At 42.8% G+C, this 14548-nt stretch overlaps 1 protein-coding gene across 2 annotated transcripts in view; it reads right to left on the reverse strand.

Moving 5' to 3' along the window:
• Nucleotides 1-11549, reverse strand: part of MAPK6 (mitogen-activated protein kinase 6) — a 29754-nt gene extending 18205 nt beyond the window's left edge. Inside the window, exon 1 of one of the 2 annotated variants that reach the window (XM_051797005.1) lies at nucleotides 11528-11549. The gene's annotated coding sequence lies outside the window, so the exon portion shown is untranslated. Of the gene's footprint in view, nucleotides 1-10823; nucleotides 11033-11527 lie in introns of those variants that run through there. The other variant, XM_051797003.1, reaches the window with a different exon arrangement.
• Nucleotides 11550-14548: the final 2999 nt, after the last annotated feature.

The raw sequence follows: 14548 nt of genomic DNA on the forward strand, positions 1-14548 counted from the left end.
TCTACTTGGCAGTAGCCACAGCTACCTGAGCACAGACAGCATGCTATCACCTCATTTGCACTCAGTGGATGGGGCTGACTTTGCTAGAGCAAGATTTATACTGTCTACATTCTAATCAGGAAAGAAACTATGGTAGTATTAGAGAACTTGGAAGAAAGGAAAAAAGCAAACCCTAAGATCTTCATTCCTGTGTGAATCAATAGACAGACTGGGAAAGAACAAACCATTAACAGACCAATTCAAACCAAAGGCCACCGAGTACAAAGGGCAAATGGAGGTGGAAGAAGGAAGTCAAAGAAGATGTTCAGCTTTGAGGTTAGAAATAAATTGGTTACGTGACATACTTTGGAAATTCTGGAGGACAAAAAGTCATTAAACACTTAAAACAGAACAAGTCATTCTTCCCCCTTGGTAGATCATCAGCAATCTAGGACACTTAGGTACAGCATGCAGGATCCCTGCTTAATATCACACAGTTTTATTAAGTCAGGCAATTCCGTTGCCTACTTTTTCTATGTTTAAAACAAGTCTTAGCACAGGGGACAGAACATCTGCCTGAAGTAGGAGTTGGCAAAGCCGTGTCAATGCTGGGAGAACGGGAAAGCTTGGAAAGCTGGGTCATCACTGAAAGCCTCAGCCCTCTGTGAGTGCAATCGACTTGCAGGGCTGGAGCTCTCCCAGATTCGCAGCCTTTCATTGATTCCTCGTTAGTTCCTTGCACAGATAGCTATCAGTATTTCATGCACAGAATAGCAAACATGTAGAGAAATTTACTAAGGTAGGCAATTAAGGCAGGATGTGTTAGGTTTAATTTTTTAAAGAAGGACTAATACCAACAGTTTCACACTTGGGTTCCCCAAGTGACCCAAGTGGCTTGTAATTTTCCAGCATGGGACATGGGAGGTGTGCTGGAATCAAGCAGTGATCCAGTCAGTGGATGAATCTACAGCTGAAAAATATTCTACAGCAGAGGGCAAGGCAAAGTGTGGGATGAAGTAGAAACAAGAAGCACCAAATGTTTTTGTCTCAACACTTCAGGTGCAAGAGAATTCTGTGTGCGACATTTCTCCCCTGTTTAGACCTGCAGGAAGGCACCACTCTCATCCTCACCTCCAAACCTTCAAGTGAAGTAGTTAGGAGAACACGTCTGCCAATTGAAGTGGCACAAGAGTAATTGTTAAACGGCCTCTGTGCTGGTTATCACATCAGCTGCAGTGCTGCTAGAGTTGTAAGGCAGCAGATATTATTTAAATATCTCTAATACCTTGAGTACTCCAATGTGGAGCAATGTCCTGGAAGCAGGACTGGGTGCTCTCAGCAATAAATGCATTGGGTTTTATACCCCTACTGGAAAATACATCAGCTCTTGGGCAGAAGTTATAAAGGCCTGATGATGGATTTATGTAGGACAATTTTATGGTTTTGTAGATATATTGCATTTAATTGCAGGTCTATACATATTGCTATTCAGAATTTCTGTTCATTCCCGTAGCACTTTCCTACATGCAGCATTCTGATTCCTATTGCATTACAGAGATGAAGCCTCTGCTGTGCAATTGTAAATACAGCTGGTGCTGCAGAGCTTGTAATTTACAGGGGAAAAAAAATCAGATGAACATTTACTAATATTTGCACCCACACCAGAATCCTCTCGAAATAAATTTACAGGGGGCAAAACTCAACACAAATACACGGGCACCAGCTAATACACTGCTTTAGCAGCCTCGACCTGCACAACTTTTACATCTCAAGTACCAACAATGTTTTCTACAAGCTTACAAGGAGACAAGGGAGGTGCAGTGAGTTGAGGCCTTTCAAACACTTTCAAATATTATTTTACAATAAACTACATACAAATGGTAGGGCCAGAAGGGAATCTTAGTCAGCCATAAAGAAGATGATCCATTACTGCCACAAGAAACTTGGAGGCTGGAAAAGCAATACCAACTGGTTGTAGTGGAAGAGTCTCAGACCTCTGCTGCTACTTAGATTTGTACCCTGTAGAGGCCTTTGTGAGTGAGACATGGACTCCAATCCTGCCCAGGGAACCTGTGGCACTCTGGTACCTCTTATGGTGGTTTGATGAAACAAGCTGCATTGGGAGATATATTAAGAAACTGTGTCTTTGTGGCTGCTCAGGCCAAGGCCACCCTCCGATTCAATTTGCCCCACACACCGTGGTCTCCAGATGTCCCGAGCTCACGGACGCTGGGGTTTCGGAAGCAAGCAGGATATTGAATAGCTAAAGAGCCAAGAAGCCCTGTGCCAGCAGGGTCAGGACAGGCCTGTGGGAAGCTGATGTGAGTGCTGTTGCTCAGGGTGTGTTTCGTCTGTGGCCAAAATGCTTTTTCAGGATTCTCAAAATAGCACTTATCAAAACCAGCAGATTGACTGGAAGCACACTGCTTCGCCTAATGACTGCAACTGTCCCTGCCAGACTCCTACCCCAGTCAGTCTCCTGAAGCCAGAGATGGAAAACCTAAGAAATACCAAAAAGTAGGGATTTTATAGAACATCTACCATCAAATTATATGGCAAATACTCAGTATTGCAAAAGCTACCCTGAGTCACTTTTGTTGTATCTTCAGACATCAAAACCCAAAGTTTTTATTTTGCTAACAAATATATTTTGGAAACACCTCTTCTTCCTTAATACTCTGCAACTTTTTCTTAGCTCATGTTGCACCATCTATTTCTAAAGATTTCCACTAAAAATATAAGGGACTGTTCGATTCCCTGTATTCCCCAACACCATTATGTCTTAGCTTTCATTAAGATTTTCAGGGTTGTTTTAGGTTTTCTCAATAGCTTTGAGACACTTGCTGGGAGGAATTACATTTCAAAACTATTTGTTTTCTCATGAAAACTGGATTTTGCTTATGTGCCAGGATCAGCAGACGTTTTATAAATAGCTTTGGACAGATGACAGGAAATGATGCAAGATCTCAGGCCATTCTAAAGAGGACAACTGTTTGAAGTGCTGAGGAAAGAGGGAATTGCACCATTGACTACTAAACAGGGGGGAAAAATTAATGCACAGAAGCACCATTTGCTTATGAAACACAAGATCTCTTATTGCAGCTCAAGCAAAAACTATTTGCTTGCAACTGCACTACAATGAAAAACAAGAAATTATTTTTTCCTTTGAAGAGGAAAAACTGACCAGAATTGTCTAAACTCGCTTTGTCTTTTACTCTTGAGGAGTAAAGACACTTTCCTAACATGCTATAAATGCCAACACACACACTGGAGATTCTCCAAGCTCTGACTGATGCCAAACACTGGGATCATCTTCCTACCCTGGCATTTCCCATCATCTCCAGCAAAGGCTCTTCCAACTTAAAGTGCTTTAAATGGGCTCCAATAATAGATGCCTTGAGGTTAAGCTGTGTCTCTTCATCTCATCCCAAGAACTCTCTGTTACTCTTTGCAACAGCAATACAGAATGGAACATTAACTCCCTGTCTCATTCTGTTTCCATCAGCCTCCATGAAGATAAAGCACAGCAACTTAACCCTTAATAAATGCTTTATTTGGGATAGGGGTAAACCCTCAGCATTCTTAAGTCTGTGACAAAACTTTGAACAGATGTAACCTTAACTCAGTGGCTCCAGCCTTCCCCTCCACTACCAGGCTGTCTGCTTTTCCTGACAGCAGGAAGCCCCTCTCAGCCCACTCCTTGCCACGCTCTGACACCGCGAGTGACTGAGCATTGTGGTGAACGTGGAGGACCATTCACATGAGTGAGAAGTAGGCAGTGTACCTTCCCAGCAGATGTGCTTTTTCAGTCAGTCAGTCCAGGGAGTGATGCATTTTAAGCCCTCTGCATTCCCACACCACAGTTCAGCATTGTGGGGGCCTCAAGGCAAGTACAGACCAGTCTCCCTTCTGCACTGGGCACTCGAAGTGCATCAGCGTGTAACCACACGACTTGTCTGCACAAGGGCATTGCCATGAGCCCCCACAGTACTTTCTCCCCTGGAGCCAGGCTGCCTGAGACTTCTGCTGAGGTTTTACTTTAAGAGAGGATGGCATATTTGATCCCTCTCATGACCATACCTCAGAGGCATCCTACTTTCATAGTGGATGGTTTCTACCCAGGATTTTTGAGTTATCTGTTCCTTTGACAGACAGAAGACCTTAGAAGCACTCCTACCTAGGAAAGGAATAAATAATACATGACACATTTTTTTAACTTTTGTACTGAGTAACTGATTTTACCCATGATCTACATTTCTGTAAGCCTGAACAACAAACTCAATTTTTTTTTTCCATTAAAGACATTAGATCCAACTGAATCTTTGTTATTTTGTTATTTTGGAAATGTAAGATTTATTACCTCTCTCAGAGGTACAACAGTGCTGAAACTGGGCCATCCCAAACTTTTTCAGTTAAAGGCTATGCAAATGGAAATGGAATATATCTGTCCCTACACTGCAGGACAGAAAAACAAATCCACTTGCTAGTGGGTGTTCACATAACTGTGTGTGTGCAGGAGAGGAGGGTGTGAGAGAAGGTGGACAAGGCTGTCAGCTTTGCAGAGCTCAGTGAGAGCTCCAGTGCCAACTGGTCCAACTGACCTTAAGGATCACAAACATAAAAGCCCCTAGAATTGTAAACCCAGACTTCATTCTTTGCTGCACTTGGAAAGAGATGTTGTATATCTTTTTTGCTTTGTAACCTGGGAGGAAACGTATCTCACATGCCTACTTCACCACTGGAGAGCCTTCTCCACAGGGACACGTTGTCCCTGTACAGAGCTTGTGCAAACCCATTTCTCAGAAATACCTCCATAGGGCACCCTAGTGCTGAGGAATCGCTGAGAAGCAATCCTATACCCAGAAAGTCATCTCATACAGGTAAACATTTCACTCTATAGTTACACCTAGAGGTTCTTTCATGATCTAAATAGCAAGATTTACTCTGGTTTTTAAAACCAGAAATCTTCTGGTTTTTAGTGCGTCAGCATTTTTTTATCTCAAGCGTCTTTAAACAGTCTTCATCTGCAAAGTTTAACAGCCAAAACCTGTTAAATGAAAACTTCAGAGATACCATATACATCTAAAGCCATATTTTTTTACGAGAGAATGGTTTGTTCTTTGTGTTTTATGAAACACTGGAGAACCATTTAAACCTCAATTAAAATAAAACCAATTCCTGATAAACCTATTTTAGTAAACGCAAAAAGTTGCTAACCATTATCTCATATTTCTTCTTATTGTTTAATCTGGACACTCCCAAAACAAAAGTAATCGAGATGACTCAAAGAAGATGAGTTCCAACCTTTGGACCAGCTCTAATTGCTTTACCTAGTTCTCATGATTGCTGCAATTCAGCAGACTCCAATAGGATGACAGTGTTCACGTGTGCTCCACGAGCTACTCCAGCACTGCCCTGGATGGCAGCAAGAGCTGTTACATGCTTCTGACCTGTAATCTGATTTCCCCAGGAGCTCACAGCACTATAAACCGGCTGACAGACCTTCTTCTGCTCCCTTGCATCCATTATCACAGAGGTTAGGTGCACAAATCCTTTCACTCATGGTCTGTAGTGGGAGACCATTTGTGACAAGGTCAGGCAGTTCTCACTTCATTGACAAAGCAGTGAAGAATCAGGCTCAGCCACCAGACAACACTGACCAAACTCTTCCTGGTAGTCTGTGTTTTGAAACGGTGGCCCAGAGGGATAAGACTGCAGTTTACAAACCTCTCATCTTTTTCTTGCTGTTAACTTTTCCAGGATAGCCTCTCTAGTTACACATTGTGTTGGAAAAGGTATATCCCAGAAATCAAGGATGGACACAAGTGTCAGCCCTTGCTTTCAGAGTTGAACCATCCTGCCAGGGCTGGACTAAGAGTCTCACTACCACTGCCCAAACCATCCTGCTCCAAGGGCAACTTTAAGGAAAACTTAACACTCTCAAACCTGTCTGTCAGAGATGCTTCACAAAGAGTTCATAAAACAGCACAATATTCATCAAAACCAAGGTGATGATTTCCCACTCAACCCAGCAAAGGTTTTGAGATGTCAGCTGTTTATTTTCTCCTGACAGACTACCCAAGCTGGTATTTCCACAACTGCATGGGCTATCTAGATACTTCCTAGAAGTACAGAGTAAAGAGAGATTATTATGGCTTGTGATAATATCCCTGTTTAAATAATTAAGGCAATTCATTTGCTCGTAGTAAAATTGCAGTGTACAATTTGCGATCAAAGTACTACCCTGTACCCCATGTTTATCATCCCAGGTCCAAAGATGTTTGCTAGTAAACAATACCAGTGTAACCATTGCTAGGCTGCAGGGAATCAGTGGCAGGGCTTGAATAGGCTGCTGTCATCAAGGAAAATTTCAACAAAGAAGCTGCGGTAACTGCTGAAATCAAGGGAAACAGCAGGGCAGTAATGGAAACTTTTAAACCTTTTCACACAGAGAAACAAGAAGATTTATCTTTCTGATTGCTGTAATGTTTCAGATAGCAGAAGAACATGGGAATATGGGCCTTCATGGCAGCTCGTAAAGTTCTCTGACCTTGGAGGGGAACTCTGTGTGACATGACAATTCCAGTAACCAGAACAAGCTCTATCTGCTCTGATACAGCTTTACTACATGAGCAGATATTTCTTTTTCTCCTCACAAGTGCTCACTGCTCTGCTTGATTCATTGCATAAGACAGTGCTCACCTGATTACCAGCAAATGGATACCAAGAAAAACAAAATCAGTGTCCTGCCCTGTGTCTTATTCATCACATATTGCTCCAGTTTGAGGACAGAATCACAGGGTTTACGGGCTCTGCAAATAACCATTAAGTGAATTTTTACAATCTGGAAGAATATTATGATTTCCACTGTCCTGAACTGAGTCACAAAGATCAAGGTCACAGTAGCCCTGAATAGCAGATGCACAGTTTAAGATTACTAGAACTGAATTTTGCAAGGGATTGGTACTTATTCCACTGTTCAACTTTTCAACCCACTTTTCAAAGTGCTTAGTCCTGGCACTAAGTACATACCTCCAAAGCTCTGAATTCTTGATATTTGCAAGTTATTCTAGGCTTTGTCCAGGCACTTCTGATTTTCTGCAGCACCAGAAGCCCCTGAGTAGCTGTGCTTGTACACCCCAAGTAGCTGCGTTTGCACACCCTCCATGCCACTCTCTCCACTCCCTCTCAGCTGCCCATCTAGTGTCTCCAAGTCTCTTCCCCTTTCCTGGTTTCTATTTTCTTTTCTCCTGTCCAATTAAAATCTCATTTTTACAAACTTTTTCTCCCAACCTATTTCTTAAAAATTCCTTGCCCATTTGGTCCTTGTTTCTTCCCCTCATGAGTCAGGTAGCTCCTGCTGGAGCCACTAGAAGCAGTGCATGGGAGGAACAGTCCACTTATATTCAATTAAGGTGCTCAATCCCAACACAGCCTGCAGCAGCCTGTGGATGCAGTCACAGGAAAATTTCTGTTCAGGAGTTGTCTGGGCTGGAGCACACCCAGGACTCACAGCATGGGAATTTATCTGCTAATAGATCTCTCAGTCTGCAAAACCTGAGGTCTCCAGTTCATAGACATTAAGAGATTTTCCACGAAGATAAAGCGTGCATCTTTGACTCTGGATTCCAGGAATGCCCTCCTCTTCTGGGAAAAAAAAAAAACAACAAACCAAAACAAAAGTGGCCCAGAGACTTTCTGGGAAGAAATGTCCCTGTCAGTGCCCTGGGGTGGTGAGAGGCACCAGCTCTCACCTGTGGGGGAGCACAGGTTGCCAGGGAGTGTGGGGCACTCACTGCTGGGATGCAGAGCACTCTATTCAAGATTATCTTCCCCTTCACAAATCTCTTTGGGGAAAAGGACCTCAGCAGTTCAAAGCAGGAAGCTGTAAGAAAATATCTCACGCTCCAGGACAAATTTTTTCCTATTATTTTGCTCCAATATGTGGTCACACAGGCTCTCCTGCCACCCAAACCCTGCTGCTTCCCCAGAGTCCTGGGTGCAGACCCTGCACCTCCTCACTGCAGCTGCTGTTACAGGGCTGTAGGGCAGCCAGGAGTCAGAATTACAGGGAGAAACCCCAAGTGTTAGAGGAATGCAACAGTGAAGGAGATGAGGAGCTAAGTATTTATATAATCTCCATCATCAGCTTCTCTGTAATCTCAGGTTTTGGCTGGTTGGAGAGATGGAAACCACATGCAACTGTGTGCAAGGGATGAGGAGAACGGCAACATTAGCCCAGCTTTCTTATGGTTACAGAGGCTGTAATTTCTTTTTCTTTCCACTGTATGTTGTGTGAAAAGCATTCCAAGTCCTTCTGCACTCCCTAGATCCTATTATGAAAAGCTAGATCTTGCAAAGCTGTTTTCCAGTGTGTCAAATTCAGGTTTTTGTGGCTCTGTTTGACAGTTTTACATTAAATCCCAGCTGAGCAGAAGGTCCCTCAACACCAGGGGTGCACAGACTCCTTGCCACGATGCCTTGCCTGGGTTTGGTGCACTTCTCGGGGCCCCCATCTCCAGCCTCAGCAGAGTCTGTCCCACCCCTCTGTCATTCAGCAGCAGGTTTGGGCACGAGCAGAAGACCCCAAAGAGAGAGACAGCTCTGTCCCACAGCTCCTGCTCCATGGGTTAATGCCCACCCACTCCCACGCCACCGTCACCTGTGGGACCTCTCCCGGTCCGGCCCCGTGGCCCTGGGGGACTGTCTCACCTGTGGCAGGAGCACACACTGCCTGGGGCCCTTCAGCACAGCACTGGCTGCTGTGGCAGGCACAGTCTAGGAAATATGTCCCCAAACCTGCCCTTGTGTTCTTTAAAACAAACTTTTACTTATGCTGTGCTGCTGGTGGCAAAAAACAACCTGAGTCCCCAGTCTACCTTCAGTTACATTTTTCCATGTGCAGAGCTGAAGGTCTGAGGCTCCTCTCCCTCTGCAGAGCAAACACAGCATTTGCAGGAATAAAGCTGCACTTATATAAGTTTCTGAGAATGCCAAGTTGAAAGTCTGACAGAGGAAAAACTTCTAGTAAAAAACTATTTTTTGTCTTTTTGAGAGATCTAATCTATCTCCTGTGCATTCCTGACCTTCAGAAAGTATTTTCATCTCACACATTAAGTATAACAATCCTCTTAACAGGGAACATTTTGTTAGAGCTTTAAATTGGGTTACGTAAATTATTTGTAGTTCTGACAGCAGGTTTCTCTTCCGTCCACGAGGACAGTTGTTGTGAGATTGCTACAAGGTTCATTTGCAATCACTGCAGATAATCATCTAAAGGGACTGTTTGGAAGGAGATTTTATCTGGGGCATATGCTACAAGTTTATCAGGGCTTTTTTATAAAAGCAGAATTTTTGCCAAATAATTTGCGGTGCAGTAGCCTGCGTGAGAATTAAGAAATCCCTGATGTGAACAGTAAACTGAGGGGCAAAAAAAAAAAATATTTCTAAGTCCCACAAACTTTAGGAGGGACAGAACATGAAGGGAACCCCCCCCCAAGAAATATATATGTATATAGGTGGCACCGAGCATGTCTCAATCCATGACTTTACTCTTGTTGACTGCAGCAGGAATTGCAAACAATCAGGATCAGGCTCTTTGTTCCCACTAGATACTTGTTCAGAAAAAGGCAAGAGTTGAAAAACTATTCAAGAAGTTACAGCACTACTTTTAGCATTACATCAGATCAGTCAATGAGTTAGAAACACAATTTGCAGTACTCTCTTTCCAGTCTTTCTTCTCTCCAGCCCCTAACCAGGCACAGTCTTAGACAATGGTTTTGAACAGGAAGAGTTCTCTGGCAGGAGAGCCCTCCTGCCTCCCTTTCTCCTGTCACTGGTAAGGCTGATTGGAGAAAAAAAGGTTTCTACTGATTTCTTCAGGGGTGGGAAAAGAAGGGCATCATTTATAAATTTGGATTAATTTTTTACGTTTCCCTTTGCATTTCTGAGTTCCTAAAAAAAACCCAATTAAGCAATAAAACAATATTTTATTCAACTTGAAAGCATTTTGTTGGACTTTAAGAACAATTATTTACTGAAACAGAATTTTAAAATGAAAACTTTCAAATGAAAATATGGATATTTAATTTTTAAGTTTTTGTAAGAGCATTTCAGATTTTTTCTCCCTTAGGTAAACAAGAGCAGTGAGTTAAAAGTTTCATCCAATGCTAAATATGAGGTCCAGTAAACCTGATTTCTACACTCCTGCTGGCATTACATTCTCCACGACAGTGGTGCAGAAACCAACACACCCTTCTGCAGCATCAGAGTACTGTAAGGAGTGACATTTTCAAGGAGAAAAAAACCTGTGGGTTTGTAAACCACACACACATGCACAAACACAAGAACCATGCAAAAGGTGCTCAGCAGAGGAGGACCTTTACACATAAAACTTAAATTAATATTTACTAACATTTCCAAATCTGCCCAGGAATGCCTTGGTGTTTCCAGTTGTATTGAGCTAACTCATGGTATTTTATCTTTCCTTCCTATTCACTCCCTGTCTTTCTTTGGTGCCAAATTTTTATTTTCAGCATTCTATACAGAGTTGGCTCACAGTTCTATTAGCAGTCTCTCTTATAATATTTTATCTACAGAGAATGCAGTGCATTAATAGTTCTAGGGACAATGTTAGGTATTCCTCTGAATTATCTAGAGGCGCTAGCTGACTAATATACAATGATTTTATTTATCTAAAAGACATTATTATTATTTTGGTAAATCTCAAAAGAGAAAGAAATGTTTCTAAGTGTTAGTTAGAAAGGTTGATCTTAATCCTTTATACTTCTTTCTCTCTAAACAAACAGATCTCAGGGGAGAATACACACAGACATTTAACTTACCATTACTGCAGCTATCTTGACTTCCTCAGTATCATTAATATTTAAGCAGAAAGAACAGAACAAACAATTATCCTAATGATACCACACCAGAACTACCACAGTAATTTTTCAAAAGTCATCCAGAAGAAGTGAGAAGGTCAATCAGAAAGCGTGAGGCAGGAATAGCTGTGCTCCGAAGAGGAGGGGAAGGTTATGTGGCTGTGATATGAGTAGTGCACAGCTGTTACTCTAGTAATAATTCATCATATTAATATTTAAATGAGAGGAGGAGGAGGAGGGCACGAGATTGTGTGTGACTCAACAGTCCCTCCCTGTCCTCAAGCAGAAAAATAGGCCACCAATAAAGAAAGAGCATTAGGAACTATAGAGTGGGAAGGTTTGTTTTCATTACCTCATGAATAAAAGTGGGCAAACTGGTCCCTGAAGAAGTCTAGAAATTATCCTGCTTTTACTATTGCAATTCAAATTCTGTCTCTGCTCTCAGAAGCAGCCATTACCTAATGAACAAATTGATCCAGCAACCAGTGCTCCAGGTCTGCATGTGGTGTTTCTTGGATTTCAGTGTACTTCCAGCAAGCTTCTACACTTCCTGCAAAGAGCTGCCTGCAGGAGTCTTGCCTGGCAGTTCCTTGCAGGGAATTGCTGAATTGCTGTTGTCTACAGACACATTTACAAAACCATTTCTTTAATGGTGGCTAACTCACCTCCAGGCTGGTTGTGTTACCTTGGCTCATCAGGGTCTGTGGATGGGCAAGCTCAGGAGACCTGAGGAGGAGTAGGAGGAGCTCCCTACAGGCTGGGGTGTTGTGAGGAGCAGAGCCTCAGCCCCGGGGAACCTGGGGGAGCTGCAGGAGGCAGAGCAGCAACACCCAGCAACAGCAGGCTCAGCATGAGGTGGAGGGCTGGAGGAAACAGCTGATGCAGGCATAACCCAGACAGATGTGGGTGGCATCCCTGGCAGGAGAGGCAGCCTGACTACGCTTGGTTGCATAGAGGGTTGCACAACTGTATCCAATAATTCAATATAAACACACCTCTCACATGCTGGGTTTTGGAGGGTTGGCACTGTTTTTTTTAATTCTGTACAACTCCCTCCTCCTTGTTAGAGAAAGAGTGTTACTGTGGCAGCCCTGGCTGAGCATCGCCTTATCGGCTGCATAGCTCTAAAAAGGTAATAAGAAACCATTTAATCAGACATACAGACACAGACTCCAGAAGTGGCCATGAGGCTAAATAACAAATAGTTTGTAACAGAACAAATACACAGAAAAGCATTTGGCTCAGTGCTCAGCAGGGTACACAAAGTAAAACCATTAGGAGATGCCAAACTCATGCAGTAACATCAGTTCTCACCACAGTAAAATCTTCATCAGAAATTTTCTGGTTTTTCCTATTCAAGCAAAGGCATTCCCCCCTCCTTTCATTTCATTAGCCTAATCCTCCATGATCAAGTTTGCAAACAATCTGAGTTAACACCGATATTATTTTTAGCTGATTGATATGAAGGTTTTATTTGCTGCAATCTGTACAAGAGGATTTGTGTTATTAATACACTGCAGAAAACACCACTTGTCAGGTCTTCTCCACAACCATTGTCAATGTCCTGGAAGACAAACCATTTAAAACTGGTCTCCATAGCTTGCTGCAAACGTTTGTACATAAAGCAGAGTCAGACCTCTGGACAAACTGGAGGAATGGGGAATATTGAGTAGATGACAAGAGGATGCAGGAAGATACCCTCTTCTCTGGTTTTTTAATTACACAAACACAGTAGTTGCAGAAGTTGGATTCTTTCTTCCTGGATTTTGGGAGTGCTGGAGGAACAGACCTGCCACGCTGGCTTTAATCCCCAGCAGAGCCCTCCCTCCAGCTCCACCACTACTCCTGCCTCCTGAGTAGGACAGATATATGAGGTTGGAATCAGCCACTTAAAGCACCCAGGCTGATATATCATTTTAAATTAGAAGAAAAACTGGTGAACAAAGGCTAAAAAGTCTTTGCAACCACTGAATTATTAATTGAAGGTGAATGTGTGATGGAAGATAAATATTTTCAGATACAGGCTGGGTGAGATGACAGATTTAATAGCTTCCGTAAAACACAACATTGTAACAGCTTTTATAACTGTCTTTGTGGGTAACCATCAGTTACCAGCTGGACTCGGTGGCTACTGGATCAGTGTACAAAGTTTGAGGAGGCACAGGCTCAGGCTCAGGCTCAGGCTCAGGCTCAGATTTGCTCCTTTCAGTGACAGAAGTTGCGAGTTTAATCCAAATCCATGGTCTTGGTTCATAAGAGGCTACAGCCTCTGTTGAGAAGTACCTTTGAGGTTAAGGCTTTTTCAGGCTTTGTGTAATGTCTGCTCAAATGCCACATCATTCCAACCTATGCTCTTAGTTAAAAAGGGAAAAAAAAAAAGGCAAAATCACATTTGCCCTTGGAACAGAGGGGTCAATGTGAAGAGCCACGCTGGCACCACAATCCCCAAACACTCATCATATGCAAATTCTAATTTAATTAGCATCACTAGGGTTTAAAGGTACAACCCCCATGTGCAAACTGCTGGGTACAGCCCCTGGAATGGTCAAACACAGCCTGCACCCATTCCCAAATTTCTCTTAATCTTCCTAGTTGAAGGAAGCAGTCGAGCTTCTCAAAGGCCACACAAGAGGACAAACTCCCCTCTGGCTCTGCGAAGGCCACGTGGTCCACTTGAGATACTAAGAAATGCTCTCAGAAGTGCTGTGTCTTAATTTAGATTTCAAGTAGCAGCAGCAAGGCTTACATAGTTATTTAGCAGTCAAAAGAGAGGGGTAGGCTTTTTATAGTCTAAACTTTATGGAGTGATAAAGATCTATTAATCATCTAACATGCAGTTTATCTACAGACAAACAGTATTAAAAATAGAGCAGGTAGTTTCGTCTCCTTTTTTTTTTTTTTTTTAATTGGCATGGGAACAGAAAGCTGGCAGATGAGGAAGAAGAAGGTTGCTGAGGATGCTGAGCACAAGGCTATGGCTGAGGACTGCAACCAGAGCTGCCTCAATTGTTGTATCTCCCTGATGAGAGGCCAGATCTTAGGTAACCCCAAGTGGCCCTTTTCTGTAATGAGGATCTCAGTATTTGGCCTATTCATATTTTTCATTTCTCTGATTTTGGTCCAGGAAATCACAAGGCTTGTCCTGGCATTTTACCACTGGAATCAATGCAAAGAATTCTTCCTTTTAAGTGCTTGGCTCTGCCTCAGAGTTTTTTAATCTTTCCTTTCCTAAATGTGACTGATTGATAGGAGTGTGCATCCCTGGGTCAGTTTTCAACTCATGTTCCTCATAGCTTAACTTGGAAGAAATACCAACAGTTACACTGTTTCCTTGGGACAGTCTGGAAACCCTGACTGTCAATAAATAATTTCTACCAAGTGAAACACTGACAGAGCTACACTGCTCAGCTGACTATACTGTGAAACATTAACCTCCTTCCCTGTCTCGTGGTGGCAGAGATTGTGTTTTGATGCTTTGTGACCCATGACTGACCTCACCGTGGACTCCTGTATTTTCAGCACACCTCCTTGAGATTTGGGATTCAGTTACATGGCACCTATATTTAAAGAAGCAGATGGGAAACAGCAACTTTCATTTCTTCCTTGTCTCTACTGAGCATTATATACGATGAGAGTGGGGCAGATAATGCCAGGACACCTGTTCCTCATCCAAGGATGCTCAGTTT

The sequence above is a fragment of the Manacus candei genome, unplaced genomic scaffold (assembly GCF_025592945.1).
Source record: "Manacus candei isolate 608988 ecotype Guabito, Panama unplaced genomic scaffold, ASM2559294v1 h1tg000046l, whole genome shotgun sequence".
NCBI lineage: Eukaryota > Metazoa > Chordata > Aves > Passeriformes > Pipridae > Manacus > Manacus candei.